Source organism: Eschrichtius robustus, chromosome 1, assembly GCF_028021215.1.
Source record: "Eschrichtius robustus isolate mEscRob2 chromosome 1, mEscRob2.pri, whole genome shotgun sequence".
Taxonomy (NCBI): Eukaryota; Metazoa; Chordata; class Mammalia; order Artiodactyla; family Eschrichtiidae; genus Eschrichtius; species Eschrichtius robustus.
The window spans coordinates 5,183,622-5,199,493 of record NC_090824.1 but is presented as its reverse complement, the minus strand read 5'-3'; the positions used below and the strand labels follow the sequence as shown (position 1 = coordinate 5,199,493).

The following is a 15,872-nucleotide window of genomic DNA, read 5'->3' as shown; positions in this document are numbered from 1 at the left end:
CCTTTCCTGACACACCGGGTGAGCTGCATTTCCTTAGTTGAGAACTGCTGCTAAAGACCCCTTGCGTGCGTAAACTGGCATCCACGTGCATGGCCTTTCGTGTATTAATTAAGCGGAGTGCTAAGCTCCACACCCCTCTGACAAGCTTCTCTGACAAGTGAAATGTTCTACTTTTCAAGAATCTTCCCCATTCACTGTTGTATTTAATGTTCACAAGCAGCATGGTAATGAAGACGCAGACTCGGGCCAGTTGAGACTTAAAATAGTTGGAGACAGTCAGTGCTGGCTGTGCGCGGGTGGCCTCCCAGTCCCGTCCCTCATTTTAAAGATGAGGAGATTATGGCCCTGAAAGGTAACTCGTTTCCCTGAGACCCAGAGCAGGTGTAGCTTGTCTCCCGACTCCCCACTCCCAGCTCGTCCCATCGCACCTGCCCTGTGTGTCCGCGAGGCCGTGAGGCCCAGTCAGGGCGTCAGTCACAGGAGAGATGTTAGCACGAGGAGGAGCTAAACCGTCGTCAGCAAAGCCGCCTGAAGCAGCAGCCAGGATATTTGGGCAAAGATTTCTTTTAAGGATTCATTTTTTTGAAAATTAATTCACTAACCAAGTAATTATATTTCCTGTCGGCGCAGGCTAAGGCACTAAGCTATACCAGCTGCCTCCCCCATAACAGTTTTTGTTGGCCACACTTAAAAGCAGTATCATCAGCTTCAGGAATAGAGAACTTTAAAACAGCACGGACTTCGTTTTCAGAGCAGGGAGGGCTCTCAAAGGTGACCTCGTGGTTCTCACCGTGCGGACAGGCAGTGACGCCCAGAGAAGCCAGGAGCCTCCCTGAACTTAGACACCTGATCTCGAAACGGGGAGCAGCCGGGCCTGCAGCGCCTGCCTGCTCGGGGCCTCGGTTCGCCAGCAGGCGTGCGTGCTTGCCGTCACAGGGAGCCCTTTCAGGGACACCTGTCCCACCCCCGTGGGCCGCAGGGGGGCCGGGAAGCTCGCGGCTGGTGCAGGGCTGGGGTGCAGCGCCTGTCGACTGCCCGAGAGGGTGCTGACCGTCGAGTCCTGCCTCTCTGCAAAGCTCAGGGAGCCTGGGTACCGCATTTCGCCCTTCTGGGCTTCCGAGAATGTGAGTATATTTTTATCTTCACCTCTCCCACCTGGCTGATGAGGCTGCTGTGAGCGTGTGAGACCCACTGCTTTAAGTGCAGACCACCATAGAGATGCTAAGGGGAAGAGTCGGAAATAGACTGCCAGCTGCCTGCTTCTTCCTCTGCTTTTTCTTTCTCCCCTTCTCTCTCCTTCCTCTCTCACTGCTCCAAGTCTGTGCTGCTCCGATACTAGGACTCAGGTTTGTCCTCCAGCATCAGTCAAGCTCCTGCCCCAGCCCCTTGTCCTTCACGCTCATTTCCTCTGCTGCCCAGGTGTAGACCTGTACAGGCTGTGACCTGGGACACCTGTCTGAGGTGCTCGGTCACGGGAGACCGGCGTTCAGGTTCCGGCCCTTCCACTAGCTTGCTGTGGCCTTTCGGACGAGTTGCTTCTCCTCTGCAGGCCTGTCTCCTTTACAGCAGGCCTGCTCAACATTGGCACAGTCGACATCTGGGGCCAGGTAACTCTTTGTCGGGGAGGCTGCCCTGTGCATTGTATTAATAGGGTGTCTACAGCATCCCTGGTCTTAACCTGCCAGGTGCCAGTAACCTCCCTGGTTGGAAGCCACTGCTTTATGGTACAGTAAGGGTAATAGTAAAATCATGGCCCACTTTGCAGATTATCTCGTGCATCGTATAAAATAAAGAGAGTGAGGTATTTTCTAAAATCTAGTACCGTCTTCTGCTGCCTTAATACCCTGTTCATGTTCATGCCATATCTTCACAGTCGTCGTTTCTAACTGCCCAGCCTGGGAATGGACCCCTCCTGAGCTCTCCCATCACCCTGTACTTTCCCATCATTGTGCTTGCAACAGTATGTTATATCTGACTGTCTGGTCTTCAGGGATATATTTTATTTTACTTTATATCCGTGAAATTTCACATGGTGCATGCCATTTAATAGGTGCCCGGCACATGCTTATTAAATGAATAAATCTCTCCCTTAAGTACAGTGCTTTTCACTTTTCCTATCCGTCATCTCCTTTGATCCTCACCAGAACTCTGTCCGCTAGAAAGGGCTGGGATTATTTCTTCCCTTTTGTAACTGAGCACACATTAGAAAGGAGGAGGTGGGACTGTCAGCCTCGGCCCTGTGCTGACTTCCTCCTGCCTGCACCCTTGCTTGGGGAGCTTGGGGAAGGAAGGGACTAGCAACAAACTGAAGCGTTAGCTATTTTTCTGCTTTGTCCTGTCCTGGGTATATTAGTTAATACTGAATCATTCAGTGATGTTTGTTCTCCTTGTGTGTCTGTGTTTATGGTTAATCGGTGGAATGAATTATGGAATGAATCAGTGAATTCCCGGAATGCTCTGAGGCCACTGTGGGCACTGATGATGTTAAGTAGTCTTGACAACTTTTTCCTCCAGCCATAGCCTGAATCTCATGAAAGCCAGGTCTACTTCCAGCCTAATTAGAGTCGTAGGTCACCCAGAAGCAGCTCATAGCAGAACTAAAATCTTCAGAAGAGCCCTGTCTGATTTGATACGATTTTTTTCCCCCATCTTGTCATTGAAAAAAAAAGTGTTGAAATTTCAAATGTAGGATTCCTAGGCCTCTGAGACAGTGAGCCTGCAAGACTGAAAATGCAAAGGGTCAGAAAAACCCAGGAGACACTATATACAAGAGGAGGCATCGGGTTACTGAGTCTTCAGCAAATACAGTGTTGATTAATAATTTTGACAAACAGTAAAAAGGAGTCCTGGACTAAGTATCAGGAGGCTTGGTTTACAAATTCAGTTCTGCAACCACTGTCTTGAGACCTTGGGCAGATCTCTTTCACATGACCTGAGCCTCTTCCTGAGGCCATTAAACCCAAAGACGGAAACAAGTCATTTGTTCAGAATAGAGTTGTTGGGGCACGTTTTGCAACCATGCAAAATCAGAGGCAAACAAGTCACTCAATCCAGTCTCCTATAAAGCAGATGTCCGTTACACTTAAAATTGATTGGATGGCCCATGTCAAACCAAAACAGTTTTTTCCTGTGGCTTCCCCCTCTGAAAGCAGGAAGCATATCTTGTCCGTCTCTGGGCTCCCAACACATAGCACAGTGCCTGGTTTAGCCACTGGTCCTAATCATCTCCCTAAAGATCCCATAAAAGAAGTACTGCGTCTTTCCGGTGAGCTCCACTTCATAGGTCCAGAGCTAGTGTTCACATTTTCCTTTCATCTCTCCAGGCTAGGCAGCCCCAGTTTTCTCAGCTAGTCCTCATGTGTGTTATGATTTCTGTTTGCCTCACTATCTTAGTCACCCTCTCAGAATGTTTCCAGGTGGGCAGTACCTTTAAAATTGCAATATCAAAAACTGATCTCAACAGTCCATGTGTGGTCCAGCCTGGAGAGGGCATGGGTTACATACTCCACAGCCTGTAGCACAAAGATAAATGAATCAAGTACCTAATCACTGTTCCTGATTCAGGTTCTGAGTTCTGATGTTGAGACATGTGTGAGATACCAACAAGCTTGCCTTGTGATTTTTCAAGATGACTTAGAGACATGTTGGACCCTTGGGTGGAAAATCTGGAAATAGGTCCATACAGATTTGTCAGTTGATGTTTGACAAAGGTGTAAAGGCAATTCAATGAAGAAAGCATTGTCTTTTCAAAAAATGGAGTTGGAACAATTAGATATTAATCTGCCAAAAAATGAACTTTGATCTAATCCCCACACATTATACAAAAGTTACCTCAAGACGGATGCTAAATCTAAATGTAAAGTACAAAACTATAAAAATTCTGGAAGAAATCTTGAGACAACCTTCATGACCTAGGGTTAGGGAAAGGGTTTGAGACATGACAGCAAAAGCAACCATCCGTAAAAGAAAAAAAAGAGAGATGAATTGGACTTAATCAAATTAAAATAATTTTGACAAGGCAAGAGACAGACTTGGAAAAAATAATTGCTCATCCCAAAGGACTTGTCTTCGGAATGTATAGAGAACTCTCAAAGCTTCACAGTAATAAAACAGCCTGATTTTTTTTAAATGGGCAAAAGACTTGAATAGACATTTCACCAAAGACGATATACAGATGGCAAACAAGCACATGAAAAGGTACACAGCATCATTAGTCATTAGAGAAATGCAAATTAAAATTACAATGAGATACTACAACGCACTTACTAGAATGGCTGAAATAAAGAAAATATTGACAATGCCAAATGCTGGTGGGGATGCAGCTCTCCTACATCTCTGGTAGGAACAGAAATGGTACAGCTACTCTGGAAAACAGTTTGGCAGTTTCTTATAAAGTTAAACATATAACCCAGTAATCTCAATCCTGGATGTTTACCTTATAGAAATGAAAACTTACATTCACATAAAAACCTGTGTGTGTGTGTGTGTGAGAGAGAGAGAGAGAGAGAGAGACTGTTTACAGTGGCTGTATTTATAACAGCCAAAAACTGTAAACAACTCAAATGTGCTTCGGCTTACTGGGTAAACAATTCGTGGTATATCCGTATAATGGAGTACTACTCTGCAAAACAAGAAAAAAGAACCAAATTACTTAATAAATACGGTAACTTGGATGAACCTCAGAGGCATTATGCTGAGTGAAGGAAGCGTCTTAAAAGGTTACATACCATAGAATTCCATTAGTATACCATTCTATGAAAGAAAACTATAGAGCTAGAAAACAGATCAGTGAGAGCAAGGCTGGGGGGCCGGGGGAGGGGAACGTGTGACCACTGAGGGACAGTGGAGGAGGTTTAGGGGGTGATGGCACTGTATCCTCTGATTGCGGTGGTGGTTACTCAGATCCATATGGGTGTTAAATTCATTGAAATGAAATAAAATCACAACCAAGCCAAACCAAAAGTTCTGAGGAACAAACAAACAAAAAGCTCCAGTTGTTTGGATGATGAAAAATGGTTTCTCATTATTGTGTTCCTTTGGATTTATTTGATTTATAGTTAACCAAAGCTAGCTAATGTGTCCTATCTTCAGATGATCATTAAAACCATTGGAAATCACTGAAAGGAGGCAGAAGGCTTGGAAACATTAAAATACTCAACATATAGCTTGAGATATGAATTGTTCTTGGGTTAGGTTCGTGGGCTTCCCTTGAAGCCTGAGCATAATTCAAGTTCACAGGCATTGCCTTGAAGCCAAAGAGCACATATTCCGCAACTGCTGGATTCTGGGGAGGCCTTTTTAGTCAGAAGTCCCCTTGATTCATTTTATTTTCTCTATATTCTAGAAGGCTGAAATAACTTGAGAGTTGTCACCCTACGTGAGGTCCTTTCTACTGGGTATTTTTTCTGATGTGAGCCAGAATGGTTTTCTTCAGCAATCTCAAAGTCCCACTAATTCATAACCCATTTGGAAGCATTATATTCGCTGCATTTGGGGTTAGTTTTTAATCATAGCTTTGTTCAGACATAATTTACATACCATAAAATTCATCCACTTCAAGTGTACTGTTCAGGGGTTTTAGTATATTCAGTTTTGCTACTGTTACCACAAATGAATTTTGGAACATTATCGTCACCCCACAAGGAAACTCTGTACCCATTAGCAGTCCTTCCCCATTTCCCCCAGTCTCTTCTCCCGGCAACCACCAGTCTACTTCTGTCTCTGTGGATTTGCCTATTCTGGGCATTTCATATAAACGGAATTGTATGATGTGTGGTTCTTCGTGGTGGGCGTCTCTCCCTTAGAGTGAGATGCCTGAGATCCCTTTTTGAGATGCTAAGTTGCATGACTCCCTCTACAAAGCAGGGCTCATTTTAGTCCATCCCCGCATTACACCTGACGCAAGTGTAATGGAAGCAGCGCTGGACCGTGATAAATGAAAATTGTGACCCCTTATTCCATACAAACATTTTCCCCAGCATGAACAATGGTTCTCTTTGGGGAGAGAGGACCAGAGGAGAGGAGAGGGGCCTTAATTTACTTGCCATATCTTTCTATAGTTTGAGTTTTCTAACTTTAAACAAATATAACTTTAAAACAAGGAATAGCTGAGTGGAGAGCTAATGCCTCCCACTTTGTTTACTTTGTGTCTCTGTTTTAAGAAAGATCTAATAAATCATACGTTTCTAAAATTTCACGGGGATGGTTTATTTAACTATTTCTCCTCATAATTTTTTGGTTACTTTACATAGTTGAAGCTATATTACATACATATGTGCTCATGATTTTTTTTTTTGTATTTAATATTCCTCGGGATCCTTAATCATGTTTTTCTCCTTAAATTGTATTTGTCTGATATTAAAATTGCTAATGATGTTCTCTTTATATTTGCCTTATAACTTTTCCATTTATTTATTTTCAATCTTGAAGTATCCTTTTGTTTTAACTGTCTTGTGTTGACTCCATAACTCTGGTTCTTATTTTTTATGAAATCCAACAAATCCCCGTCTGTTGACCAGTGATTTTAACCCGTTTATGGTAGGTCATGACTATTACATTAGCACAGCCATCTTCAAACTGGGGCACATTCATTCCTGGGGGTGTGTTAAAACTTCCTGGGGCTACACTGGCAAAGATAGCTTGAAGGGAATCAGTTTCCTGAGTTCCCAGTTCTGTGTGCCTGTGGTATGCTGGCTCCCCTTCCTCACATCACCTCTCATGATTCCTCTTTTCTCACCGTGTGGAAGAGAGGCGTATCGCCTGCCCTTTCCAAATCTTATGAAGATTCATTGCCTCAGGATATAATAACCTTCAGTAGACCAAGCAGAGGAATAATTTGAGAATGCATTGGCCCTGAAGGAGAGTCTCCTGAGAGCAGAGCAAAGAAAGCATCTATAGAAAATACCAGGCTTCCCTGGTGGCACAGTGGTTAAGAATCTGCCTGCCAATGCAGGGGACACGGGTTTGAGCCCTGGTCCAGGAAGATTCCACATGCCGCGGAGCAGCTGGGCCCGTGCGCCACAGCTACTGAGCCTGTGCTCTAGAGCCTATGAGCCACAACTACTGAAGCCTGCGAGCCACAACTGCTGGAGCCTATGCGCTTTAGGGCCCGCGTGCCGCAACTACTTGAGCCCACGTGCTGCAACTACTGAAGCCCACGTGCCTAGAGCCCGTGCTCCACAGCAAGAGAAGCCACCGCGATGAGAAGCCCGCGCACCGCAGTGAAGAGTAGCCCCCGCTCACCACAACTAGAGAAACCCGTGTGCAGCAGTGAAGACCCCACGCAGCCAAAAAAAATGTAAGTTTAAAAAAAAAAAGAAAATACCGAAGAGGGCAGCTCTTATTTCATCTAGGCTGCCAACTCATGCAAAGTGCCATGCCTTATATGTGTAGCTCTCTGTTCTAAAATTAAGAATTCTCTCACTGTGATGTGTATAAGCATGTTAGAGTTCAAAAGTTAGTCAAGGACAGGACTTCCCTGGTGGCGCAGTGGTTGAGAATCCGCCTGCCAATGCAGGAGACACAGGTTCGAGCCCTGGTCCGGAAAGATCCCACATGCCGCAGAGCAACTAAGCTTGTGGGCCACAACTACTGAGTCTGCACTCTAGAGCCCACGAGCCACAACTACTGAGCCTGCGTGCCACAACTACTGAAGCCCGCACACCTAGAGCTCATGCTCCGCAACAAGAGAAGCCACTGCAATGAGAAACCCGCGCACCGCAACAAAGAGTAGCCCCCACTCGCTGCAACTAGAGAAAGCCTGCATGCAGCAACAAAGACCTGACGCAGCCAAAAAATAAATAAACAAATTTATTTAGTTAAAAAAAAAAAGTCAAGGGCTTCCCTGGTGGCGCAGTGGTTGAGAATCCGCCTGCCAATGCAGGGGACACGGGTTCGAGCCCCAGTCCGGGAAGATCTCACATGCTGCGGAGCATCTAAGCCCGTGTGCCACAACTACTCAGCATGCGCGCCACAGCTACTGAGACCGTGCGCCACAACTAGTGAAGCCCGCATGCCTAGAGCCTGTGCTCCGCAACAAGAGAAGCCACCGCAATAGAAGCCCACGCACTGCAATGAAGAGTAGCCCCCGCTCGCCGCCACTAGAGGAAGCCCGCACACAGCAACAAAGACCCAACTCAGCCAAAAAATAATAATTAATTAACTAATTTTTTTAAAAAGTTAGTCAAACTTCTTCTGATAGAAAGTAAAACTGATTTGGCCGAATGGTTTGATAGAGCAAACAAGTTCTACCAGTTAAGTTTTATGGCAGACCTTTTTCATAAATTGAAAGAACTTAAGCTTACATCTTAAATTGCATTTATAAATTTAACGTATTTAGTGCACATATACCATATATGATGTTTCTAAATATTAAATCCTTCGCAACCATCTACACTTCCTGTGAAAAATTATACATGTTGCCTTAAAAATATGCAGCAGGATATATAATTTTCTAAATATTTCTAGAAGGTACATAAGCAGAAAAATTGGGTGACCAGAGTAATACACTCATTTCTGCTGTCTTATTCTATATTTCTATTTTTAATGCTTTTTCTCCTTGTTTTTTTCCTCCCGCCCTGCCTTCTAGTGTATTATGTATATTGAATTTTCTTAAATTGAATTGAAAGCTATAAATTCTGTTTTTATTCTCCTGGTTGCTGCTCCTAACTTGCTGTGACCCATGCTTGCTCCTCTTTCATTATCATTATTGTTTTAAGGCTTGTCAGTGTCTGCACTTCCCTCAGTCTTTAATGTTCTCTGACCTCCCTCTGTTCCTCATAGGTGATACTCCCCCACCCCCCCCAACACACACACACACACACACACACAGACACACAAGTTGGTGTATCTGGAATTTTTGTTCAAAATTATAGATACACTTTCTTTAAAGATGGTTACTGATTATCATTGCTTATTCAAACATAATTAAACCTCAGGCTATAAGAAGCTTCACTAGATTTCCCCCCCCCAATTTTTCTAACCATTTTAAAAAAACATTTTAGTCATTCTGCAGTCTGTAATTCAGTAATATTTAGTACATTCACAATGCTGTGCAACCGTCACTACTATTTAGTTTCAAAACCTTTTTATCACTTCAAAAGGAAACTCCATACTCATTAAGTAATCTCTTCCCATACCTCCCTCCCCTCCCCTCCCCTCCATATTAATTATATTTTTAATGTGTTTTTTTTTGATGTCTTGACATCTTTGGGGGGCCTTGCTGGCTGGGGAGAGACTGCCCCTCCCAGGGCTGGCTAATTCCTCTAGACAGTAAATTTGTTGGTGAGTCCCCCTTTCATATACAGACCAACCAGTCTGGAGTCCATACCCTCAGCCACCTCCTTTATCTAACTCACACACCAAGCCAGTATTTCCCCTGCCCTAAATCAACCCTGGGCCAGGTACCAGACAGCCAGGGACAGCCCCTGTGCCCCGCAGCCTGCTGGAATTATTCAGACCAGCCAATCCTAATCTGTTTACCCTGCTCTGCTCTTCCCACGGAAACTCCAAGAGGGCTGTGGCCTCTTCCTTCCCCTTGCTCCTTCCTGCCTCCTGACCAACACTGGTGCTTTCGCAATCCCAAACCTCTTGCTTCAAGGGGAACTGTGAGTAATGTTAAACTTTTCTTTGAACGGCATTGTCGTCACTCAGTCACCTTTATAAATGAAGATCCAGGCACAAATGACCCCCGCCCCACCCCCCATGACGGCACCAATCTGTGTTCTGTCTCTGTGAATTTATCTCTGTGAATTCTGGATATCGCATGTAAATGGAATCATGCAATATGTGGCCTTTCGTGTCTGGCTTCTTTCACTTTGCATAATGATTTCAAGGTTAATCCATGCTGTAGCGTGTGTCAGTACGTACCTCCTTTTTATGGCTGAATAGTATTGAATCATATGCTCCCATTTTTTATATCTTGTTATTTCTTCCTTCGTAAATTTTCTTTTGTGCCGGAATATATCCAGTAAAAGTTCTTCAAAATAAGGTCTGTACCTGGTAAACTTTCTAAGATCTTATATACCTGAAAGTACATTTCCGCCCCCCCCCCACATTTAAATAATGGTTTAGCTAGGTATGAAATGTGAGTATCAAAGTTTTTCATCCAGTATTCTGAAGATAATATCCTGTTGTCTTACTGCAGCTAGGATATAGAAGTCTGGTCTGATTTTTGTTCTTTTATTGGTCATCTCATTTTACTTGGAAAACTTTTTAGAATTTTCTCTCTGATTTTTTAAAATTAATTTTGTTTTATTTATTTCTCTTTGGCTGCATTGGGTCTTCGTTGCTGCGCGCGGGCTTTCTCTAGTTGTGGCGAGAGGGAGCTACTCTTTGTCGCAGTGCGCGGGCTTCTCGTTGCGGTGGCTTGTATTGTTGCAGAGCACGGGCTCTAGGTGCGTGGGCTTCAGTAGTTGTGGCACGCGGGCTCAGTAGTTGCGGCTCGCAAGCTCTAGAGCACAGGCTCAGTAGTTGTGGTGCACGGGCTTAGTTGCTCTGCGGCATGTGGGATCTTCCCAGACCAGGGATTGAACCCGTGTCCCCTGCATTGGCAGGTGGATTCTTAAGCACTGCACCAGCAGGGAAGTCCTCATTGTCTGATGTTTTTGAATATTATTATAATCCGTGTGTGTGCACATGCGCACTTACATTTTTTACTTATCAGTTCTGTTTGTCACCCTGTGAGCCTTTTCAGTCTGAGGTCTTACATCTTTCTTGAATTCTGAAAAATTCTGCCATTATTTCTGCAAATATTTCATCTCTTTGTTTTTCTTTCCTTCTCAGATGGCTTTTTCACAGAAACTGGTACTTTTCTCCTGTCCTCCTCTTTTTCCCTTCCTGATGTGTCTAGGTCAGTTCTTTGACCTGATTTTGTGTTTTTCATCTCTCTCAGTTCTTCTGCTGAGGCTATCCATTGAGTTCTTTATTTCAACAATTATATTTTTATACTAAAATATTGCTTGGTTCTTCTTTCTCACTGCTTATTCCCACATCATTATTATATCTTCCCTTATATCTCCAATGACTTATTATGCTTATTAAATTTTCGAATTCCGTTTCCCATGGTATAGGTTTTCTAAAGGAGAAACTCCTGTGTGTTTCATTTACTGTTACACTGCTCTACTACAACACTGCTTCACTTCCTACTTTATTATTTTTTATGTTTTAGTTTTATTGAAGTATAGTTGATTTACAATGTTGTGTTAGTTTCTGGTGTAAAGCAAAGTGATTCAGTTTTTGGGTTTTTTTTTCTTTTTCAGATTCTTTTCCATTGTAATTTATTACAAGATACTGAATGTAGTTCTCTGTGCTATATAGTAGGACCTTGTTGTTTATCTATTTTATGTACAGTAGTTTATATCTGCTAATCCCAAACTCCTAATTTATCCCTTCCTCCCTTTCCCCTTTGGTAACCATAAGTTTATTTTCTATGTCTGTGAGTCTGTTTCTGTGTCGTAAATAAGTTCATTTGTGTCATATTTTAGATTCCACATATAAGTGGTATCATATGGTATTTGTCTTTGTCTGACTTACTTCACGTAGTATGATAATCTCCAGGTCCATCCTTGTTGCTGCAAATGGCTTTATTTCATTTTTTTCGTGGCTGAGTAATATTCCATTGTGTATATATACCACATCTTCTTTATCCATTCATCTGTCGATGGACACTTAGGTTGCTTCCATGCCTTGGCTATTGTAAATAGTGCCACTATGAACATTGAGGTGCATGTGTCTTTTCGAATTACGGTTTTTCTCCGGATGAATGCCCGGCAGTGGGATTGCTGGATCATGTGGTAACTCTATTTTTAGTCTTTTAAGGACCTCCATTCTGTTCTCCATAGTGGCTGCACCAATTTGCATTCCCATCAACAGTGTAGGAGGGGTCCCTTTTCGCCACACTCTGCAGCATTTATTATTTGTAGACCAACACTGCTTCACTTCTGACACCAGATGTGTGGGGTTTTCACACATCAAACAATTCTGCAGTAGCAGCTGGGTGTTCTAAGTTTAACTCAATCCTGATGCTGTTTACCTGGAGATAGCATCAGATCCCACAGATTAAGGGCTCTGTCCCACAAGGCTGTTCCTCCCCCTCCTTCAAATGCCAATCGCAAATCCAGGTTATTACCTGGGCTTCAGACCAACTGGCTATTAATTGGAGGCTCCCACGCCCCCTTCCTGGGGTTCAGTTAATTTGCTAGAAGAGCTTACGGAACTCAGGAAACCAGATTATTACAAAGGATATTAAAGGATACAAATGAACAGCTAGAGGAAAAGATATAAAAGGCAGGGTCCAGAAGGGTCCTGAGCGCAGGGGCTTCTGTTCTCATGTTTAGGTTGTGCCACCCTCCCAGCTTGTGGATACATTCTCTTCACCAACCTGGAAGCTCTCCAAACCCTGTCCTTTTGGGATTTTATGGAGGCTTCATTAAATAGATGTGATTGAGTAAATCATTAGCCATTGGTGACTGAACTCAATACAGTAAGTCCCCTACATACAAACGAGTTCCATTCCGAGCGCGTTCGTAAGTCCAATTTGTTCTTAAGTCCAACAAAGTTAGTCTAGGCACCCAACTAACATAATCGGCTATATAGTACTGTACTGTAATAGGTTTATAATACTTTTCACATAAATAATACATAAAAAACAAACACAATAAAACATTTTTAATCTTACAGTATAATACCTTGAAAAGTACAGTAGTCCAGTACAACAGCTGGCATACGGGGGCTGGCATCGAGTGAACAGGCAAGAAGAGTTACTGACTGGAGGAGGGAGAGGAGGTGGGAGATGGTAGAGCTGAAGGGTCGTCAGCAATAGGAGACGGAGGGCAAGCTGCAATGTCACTCACGCCTGACGTTGATGGAATGCACGTTTGCATCTTTGAAAGTTCACAACTTGAAGGTTCGTATGTAGGGGACTTACTGTATCAGCCTCTCTGCCCTCCTTGGAAGTTGAGGTGAAGGCTGTGGGTTGAAAGTTACAACCCTCTAATCACATGGTTGGTTCTCCAGGCAACCAGCCCTCATCCTTAGGGGCTTTCCAAAAGTCACCTCATTAATATTAATTCAAGGGTGGTTGAAAGGGGCTTGTTATCAATAACAAAAGACATCAGTTTCACTGTTACCACACAAAACTATTTTAGGAAGTGAAGACAAAAGACCAAGTATTATAACAAAGGATGCTTCCATTCCTCTTATACTTTGGAAATTCCAAGGGTTTTGAGAGCTATGAGCCAGAAACAGGGACAAAGACCAAATATATATTTCTTATTATATATCACAGTTTTCTTCATTAGTTGCCTTTCTTTTAAGTCTTTTTTTTTTATAGTGCTTACACTTCTCAGAGATATTATCATTTTCCCCTGTGAGTTCATCATTGTTTCCTTGGAACGTTCACTTGCCTCGGCTAGTCATGCTGATTTACGCTGCAGGTGAGTTTGGCCAGGAGCTTAGTTGGGGTGGAAGTTCCTTGGGGCCGAGGACCGTGGTATTATGGACAAGGCTCAACCATTCCCTTTCCAAATGCTGAGATCTGAAAAACAAGGCCGTATCTGTACCCTCTCTGTACCACTAATAACTCATGTACTTTTTGAGTCCCAGTCTCTGCAGCAGAATAGCTTAACAAACATTCTGAACACCCAGTATGTACCAAGAATTGTGCTGGGTACAGGTGGTTATTATAAAAGATGAACAAAACATGGTAGCCCTTACCTAAAGGACAATGATCTATGACAACTGAATTGATAATGCTGTAAAATGCTGAAGAAACACAGCAGCAGGAATAATTTTCTCTGGGGGCCTGGAGGGCATTAGACACCTCACTGAAGAGGCGATATGTAAGTTGGGTCTTGAAGGACAAATCCACGTTTGACTACAGTTGGTCATGAACCTTGCTAGTAGGTTTTCATAACATGTCAATGATGTTAACTAATTCTGTGTAGCCATTTCTCTATCCTCTTTTTCTCTACTCCTAGAACACAAGGACCTTCTGCTCAGAACACTCTGCCTCTTTTTAACACAAATTCTCATGAAAAGCCAGTATTACACAAGCATAATTTTTTTCTGTATTTCTTAGTCAGAGACCCTTTTATGCTCAAGTATACCACTGAGGCAGAGTAGAAGAACGGTTAGTCTGTTTAGAGAAAAGGAAACTAAAATCCACAGAAGGTGACTTCCCCAAGCAACTAGATCTTAACTAGATCTCCTAAGGAAGGTGTCTTTTAGTATAGCTTCCTGATTCGTTTTCAACCATTCTGCTTCCTTTTGGGATCTAGCCACATGGAAAACACCTCTTTCAAGTCAATATAGTTGTTGTTTATTGAGCATGATCAAGGGCCAAATGCTTTAGCATTTAATATCCTGTGTGAGATTTGGTGCCCTTCTCTTTCATTTGTTCATTCATACATTCATTCATGCAATTAACATCTACCCTGTACCTACTATATCCTAAACAGTATACTAGGTGCTGAGCTCAATTCATAGGAACACATTATAGGGTGCTACCTTAAACGACATTTCTTAACTCTCTCACTAAATTGCTCTTCAAGTGTCAACAGCCCCTATCCTATTTTTCCAATACTTTCTATTTCCCTGACACAGTTGATTTAGGAATTGGTGCTGTACCTGCAGCCCATAGTTATTAATATAACCCGTCCTTTCATTGAACAGATGAGGAAGCCAGGGTCGAAAGTGAGGAAGTGAATGCCCAAGGACATACAGCATGCCAATAATAAAGCATGGGCTAGAATCCATGTCTCATAACACCCTGTTCGTAAATCTTTCCACATTTCTTGCTCCATCTCATAATCCTACTCAAGTGCTGTATTAAAGCCAGATGGTAGAGTTTTTAAAAATGCCCCCAAAAGATTCACTCTTACCTGTTAGCTACTTATTGAAACCAAGAAAAAACAGTAGTAACATGTTTGGAGGACAGAGGAAATGAAGGATGAAAGTGAAAGGCACATTTCTCACAGTGAGGATATTTACACTCAAACTAATATCTTTAGAAAATGCTCAGGAAATGAAAAAGAATACCCTTTGGTACTTTAATAATCATAATCAACCTCTGCTTCTGGCCATGACAGAGTATTTGTAATAGACTTGTCATGTTGACAAAAACAACTGTGAAACTGAACAAAATATACAAAATTCCTAAATATATGAAGGATAGTGAAACTCAGACAAAATATTAAATTCTTGCTGTTTTCAGGCATTGAACAGGCAGCACAGTACTCTGATCTTTGAGTGGAGAAACGCACATGATAAGCCCCACAATGGCTCTAGCTTTCTACCTGGAGCCTCTTTCTGGTCTTGGCACAAAATGGTGGAACCCAAGCTAAAAGTTGATCTTAGTGAGCGGAAGAGTCAGTTGTTGGAATTCCAAGCTACTGAAATAGCTGGATGTTGCAGGGCAAGGAAATAGGGAAGAGGAAGCCATGTTGAGTTTTGTGTAGGGAATTCACTGTGGGTTGTTGGCTAAGAGCTGGCTCTGAATGAGTAGAATGACACTCTCCATGAGACCTAGCACAGATTGCCTTCTGTAGGGCTAAGAGCTGAATGATGATGCCAGAGGTCATGCAGTGTAAATGCTGGAGATCCCTGTCCGCATGAATGAAGAGACCTCACTGAGCACCTGGGCATTCAGTTGGGACCCCAGAACAGCTACACCTGAGGAGTAAGGACTGTGCCCTTGAGTAAGGGACATACCCTACGGCTAAATTCAAAATGGAAGTAGAACTTAAGAAAGAATTAATCCAAGCTTGTTAACACTGAAAGGAGCTGCCAATAATTTACCTAACTGCCAGGACAAACTCAATACCTTTAAAGGAAGACAGCATAGCCGAGACTCTGCAGTGTATCATAACTGCAGT

General features: G+C 43.0%; 1 protein-coding gene across 4 annotated transcripts in view; it reads left to right on the top strand.

Moving 5' to 3' along the window:
* Positions 1 to 15,872, top strand: part of EVL (Enah/Vasp-like) — a 158,283-nt gene that overhangs the window by 64,123 nt on the left and 78,288 nt on the right. The window contains exon 1 of one of the 4 annotated variants that reach the window (XM_068540674.1): positions 9,587 to 9,605. The exons of the other annotated variants lie outside the window; for them this stretch is intronic. The gene's annotated coding sequence lies outside the window, so the exon portion shown is untranslated. Of the gene's footprint in view, positions 1 to 9,586; positions 9,606 to 15,872 lie in introns of those variants that run through there. 4 annotated transcript variants of the gene reach the window in all.